Source organism: Carya illinoinensis, chromosome 3, assembly GCF_018687715.1.
Source record: "Carya illinoinensis cultivar Pawnee chromosome 3, C.illinoinensisPawnee_v1, whole genome shotgun sequence".
In the NCBI taxonomy this organism is placed as follows: domain Eukaryota; kingdom Viridiplantae; phylum Streptophyta; class Magnoliopsida; order Fagales; family Juglandaceae; genus Carya; species Carya illinoinensis.
Window position 1 is genome coordinate 51,084,540 of NC_056754.1, and position 5,702 is coordinate 51,090,241.

Sequence of the window (5,702 nt, forward strand, 5' to 3'; positions counted from 1 at the left end):
TTTCTTTTTTTGACGCTAATTAATAATATTTTATTTTTTTCATATTTACAAAATTTCGTCTCTTTTTTTGGGATATATTTAAAGAAAAAATCTGTTTGTCGTTTATTTTTTTCTTTCATCCTCTTATCATTTCATGATATATCATTAAATAATAGATTTACAAATAAAATATAATAAATAATATTCCATAATAAAATGAATTTGGGTGATGAGTAAAATTAATCGTATTTAAATCATGTGTTTGAATAATTTCCTTTACCAGCCTCCATGTGACGCATTGTTTGTACCCCACTGCGCACTATAGCTTACAAGGAAAGTAAGGCATTTTGTGGGTAAATTGCACTATATGAGTGAAGTGAACCCTACAAAGACTCCTCACCCCCTCTCTATAAAGCTGGTAGACAAATTATGTGGTAGAGTGGTCCACGAGGGACTCTGTATGGGCATTGGTCATTTCTGGCCTCCTCCTTTACCCTTCTCTCTCTCTCTCTCTCTCTCTCTCAAAGACACACACAAACAGAAGCTATTATATCTTCTATACAAGAAACACATGAGGGATGCCAAAGAAAATCGAAATGAGATCTGAGTTGAAAGTGAGTGAAATTTTGTGGAAGTCCTGGTCATGCTTTTCCACAGCTTTCTTGAACTTCTTTTTCTGCTTAATCTCTATGATTAACAGTAGTACCCCTGGAAGCTCAAGAAAGCTGTGGGAGAACATGGCAATTCAGGATTTTGCTGGTGTTTTCCTTCACATTATATTTCTGTTCAAGATCTAGTACTTGGCTTTATCCTGCAATTCGATGCGTCCTTGGCCATCCTTTCGTCTGCATGGATTATGGTAATACTCGAAATTCTCTGATAAGTCAAATACATTCCAATCACGGTATTTTTCTTTGATTGTTTCGTATATTTCACACTAACTCTTACATTTTTCTGAGGGAAAAAAGGATTTTGAAGCTGAAATACAATGTGGGTTTTTATCTTCCTTATATATAAGCTTCTTAACAGAATTAATTTGCAGCAACATAAGGGGATTAATGGTTTATTCCTTCTACCCATGGAGAGAAGAAGAAATTGATCACGAATTCAAGTTTATTCTTTTATTCGTTACTTTTTGTCAAATCTACTGCTACACGTTTGAACCGTGCATGAAAGAGGGCAGCTTTGGTGGAAATTATTTATATTGCTCAAGTTGTAATATACAAGAAGGTGAGAATTCCTGCAATAAATATATATATATATTGTTTGTTCATATTCTGATTTATTCCATCAAAATGGTGAAAAAAAAAAGTTACCCTGCAGAGAAGATTCCCTAGCTTTCCCTTTTAGCTCCAATGATGATAGTTCCTCCTGTTGGCCTTTTGGTTTTGCCTCCACATCTTCTCCTAAATTTCTGTGAAGAAAGGTAACACTTTGTCACTAAGTGACATCATTTTTTTTTACCACTCCCTCTGATTGATCCGACTTTCATTTTTTTTTTACCCCTCCCCACCTTTTCTCTTTACAGGAACTGTTGGTCTTATATATGGAATACAAAACAACGTAGTAGGTCATAGAATCGGGCCGTAACTGCGTCTCCAAGTGTAGTACTACAGAGCTAGCTAGCTAGAATTTATGTTTCCCTTGATTTCTTTTTTTTTTTTTTTTTTTTTGTTTTTTTTTTGTTTTTTTGGTTTTTTGACCAGTAATCCTGAGATGTTAAAGGGTTGGAATGTTTTCTAGGATCTCGAACAAAACACCAAACCCACTAATTACCACCCTCAGCAACAGCTAGTCAAGAGTCAAGAGTCAAGAGAGACTAATCTGCAGCTTCCCTGTATATATATAGTCAGCAACATCGGAATATCATTACAGACAGAGAAAGTGACAAGAATTTCTAGCTGCTTCTCTTACTGTATGTAATAGATCTCAAGTAGATCCATGTTGTTATTATCATGGCCAATATGAAAATATATAACAGGATTCATGATGCGAATTTCTGGATTAGGATTCTACCTCTGGTTGGAATAACTCTTACGAGATTCCGAATTGCATGTTTACTTTCCTAATGGAGCAGTTGCCAGCAATTAGGTAAAAGATTCCATGAACTTCTAAAGAAAATAACTTATTACTAATTGAAATATATGAACACGTCCAATTCTCACTTGATTGTATAATTGCTAAATAGTTCATATACATGCCCAAACAAAGACTTAGAATATATATACTTTCTCGATCTACTTCAAAACCAGTTTTCTCTTTCATAAAAGCATTTGTAACTTTTATCAGTAACTCTTAATTTGGGTGTGTCCCTAGCTATCATATTTTGCTATTTGGGAACATTTTTGTTATATATACCTCTTAGATTTGACAACTTGTATATATATACACACACACACACAAAAGTACAGTACTTAACAGTGACAAAATTTATGCTGCTATGATATGATATTTTATGCAACAAGTCATAAGCTGATGATCGATTGAGGACAAGAAAAGCAAGAACCACACTGGGAATTTTCTAAAGAGCCAAAGAACTTCAGAGTCATGATCATATATGCATGAGCTGCCTCACAAGCATCCAGCTTAAATATTGTTTCAATGACCAGCCGATTCTTCTATCTCCTTCCTTTTTTCCTTTCTTTTTTTGGGATTTCTTCACTTCATGATCATCCTAATTGATATATCTATCTGTTGGCAAACTCAAACTCATTGTGGGAAATAACATTATTTGGTCACAATCAAAGGCAAGATAAAACTGGAGTAGTTAAGCATTGAACTGGACAGCAAGCTTGAGGCTAGCTAGCTCCAGTATAAGATGAGGCTATATATATACATATATATATATTTACTGTAAAATTATTTTAGAGTAGTAAGAAAAAGTGAATCGTGATCTTGAGTTGCTACATGCAGTACACAAGAAAAAATTGGAGTTAGGTCCACCAAAACCAGATAATAAAAGAAAATTGGGCAGACAAAAGGATCAGCAAGCTAGCTAGCTAGCTATAGGCGTGGCAGTTCTGTGCTCCTCAAAGGCAATAAAGGTATATAGTACATAACCGCGTAAAAGCTAATATTGCTAGAAACTCACATTATTTGTCTGATTTTGAGGAGTTGGATCGAGGGCCTTTGTATTTTCCATTCTCTTATGATACTAATGCCTTTAATATTCAATAAATATGATCAGCTAGCTAGTAGATCGATCTGCAGTAAGCCTGCAGCTGCTAGCTAAGCTAGTGCAATATCGCGTAGACACAACATGGTATAATAATGTAGTACTGCCAAATTTATAAGCTTGCTATTTGGTATATTGCAATTAATTAATATACTCTTCATGTTTTGAGATTAAAATTTAAATAATGATTTCATGAATAACTGCACACAATTACAAATAGTTAGCATTACAAGAAAAACGATCATTTATAATAAATTATATGCAACGAAAATAACTATTTACAACCAAACCAGATTCATTTTAATAAAAAAATAATCATTTTCATGGGATATAACTTATCACAACTAAATAATTTTCTTGTAATGACTGTAATATATATATATATATTAGTATCGAAACAGTAGCCAAATAACATATACATCTCCAAGATCAGAGAAGGATTAAAATCGGGAGACGTACATCTTGAGTATTTAATTAGTAATTGAACCAGCTTCTTGAGAATTTTTTTTTTTGAAGTACTGGCCGACACAGCTTAATTCAAATTAAGTACAGCAAATTAAAGAAAAAACCATTAATATATGCAGGGTTATTGAAGTAGGAAACATACAATAATTCAATTGTCTCTGATCCTATCTATATATATATATGAGTCCCAGGTTGTCTCTTCTAACGCCCGGCACTAGTAGTACGTACGTACATGATTCAGGAAGCATTCTGGTTGTTGACAATGAATTAATTGGTTAGAAATTAAGACCAGTACAACGCACTACTTCATTCATTAATTGGACGAGTCATAAGATTTTTATATTATCTTATTTTATTTTTAAATTTAATTTAAATATAAAATTTTTAAATTAATCATTATAATATTTTTAAATAAAAAATAAAAAAATAATTACAATTTTTTTTAAATTTTTAAATAAAAATAATATTATAAAACTATATTCTTACAATATTTTAACTTTATAATATTTTTTATTCAATTTTTCTCTCATTTTCTAAAATTTTAAAAATACACAATTCAAATTATTCAATTCGTTACTATTTATAAACTATCTCATTGTTATTCACAAAATTTTCAATCTTATTTTACTCGTTACCTGCCTTAAAAGGAACATTTGCCGTTGTAGTACTTTAGGTAGCATAAAAAATGAGGAAATTAATTAATTACTCTCTGGAAGAATTGATTCTCATGACCATGGCGACCGGCCACTTCCAGCTATATATTGTAAATATTTACCTAATTAAATATATAAATTAAACTCACATACATGCTCGCACATAATATTAATTATAAGCTGCTAGCTGGCACGTACTGTGAGTGAGAAAAGAGTTAATTCCCAGGCCAGTAAGTACGTGCGGGCATTCATGAAAATATTTTTACAAGTATATATATATATATATAGTTCTATGGCCGCTTAATCAATATCACACATGAATCTAACCTACACGATGATCGATGCGCGCGCGTACGTACGTACATGATGTCTCTGATCCCATATTGTAATTCATATTTCCATTCTCTTGAAAACGTACAGTACTACTACTTGCAGTGGGAGTAGTAGTAGGAAAACTTAATGAGAAAAATGGGTACTAAAAGCGCTATCCTAGCTAGCTAGCGCTCTGCTTGATCGATCGGGAACTTGGGAAACCATATATGCAGGGAACCTGAAACATCCAGGAATTGGTATGCCATATATGCACCAATATTATCATGATCATGATGGTGCGTTAGGGCAGGGGAAATGAATAGTAGTACTCACGTTGCTAGCTGTTGGTGTACGTAAAACTATTGTTTGCCCATTTGAACAATACTACAAAATTAAATTCTGCCCTTTTTCTATGCATGCATGTGATGTGAAAGTACTAGTGCATCATGCACAACATAATGCTAAATGCTAACTTTGTTGACCATGCTGTAAACAATACATGACTATACGAGGCTGGCTGGCTGGCTGGCTGGCCAGAACATTTTTGTAAATTTTTTTATTCTTAATTTAAAATTAATATAGGGCCGGCGGATCGATCGGATCAGAGGAGATGTTGTCACGCTTCAAAAGAAAATAAAACAATTGTGGACTTTAAAAGATCAGAACAAAATAAGTTTTGTGAAACATGACGAGTAGTACTCATGCATGTGGTTGGAATAAAATCCTCATCTATATGAGAAATGGGAGATTATTCATTAATTAGTACGAAACATGATGAGGATGTCTTAATCATCGTATAATTACTAAAATGATCAAATAGCTAGCTAGCTAGATCATAAGTGAAATTGCTAAAACACCCTATTTTTTTTTTTTTAAATAATAATAATATCTATAATGGCATAACTTCCATTAACAATAACCACCTCATGCTGTACTGCATACATACATACATACATACATACATACATACATACATATACATCTACACACACACACACACACACACATATATATATATATATAATTGATGGCCTTATGCAAACCAGATTTCTCGATATATATTCATGATCCAGGCGTGCTTGCGTATTAATTATATATGAATGCAAAGGACCACTTGC

General features: G+C 32.9%; 1 long non-coding RNA gene across 3 annotated transcripts; it reads left to right on the forward strand.

Moving 5' to 3' along the window:
• The first annotated feature begins 220 nt into the window (after positions 1-220).
• Positions 221-1,975, forward strand: LOC122305169. 3 transcript variants are annotated; one of them, XR_006241042.1, is made up of 3 exons: positions 392-1,209; positions 1,292-1,405; positions 1,508-1,975. It is a non-coding gene; the product is annotated as an uncharacterized LOC122305169 (long non-coding RNA). The 3 variants fall into 3 exon arrangements; XR_006241040.1 differs by having other exon boundaries at positions 221-1,405; XR_006241041.1 differs by having other exon boundaries at positions 221-1,209; positions 1,303-1,975.
• Positions 1,976-5,702: the final 3,727 nt, after the last annotated feature.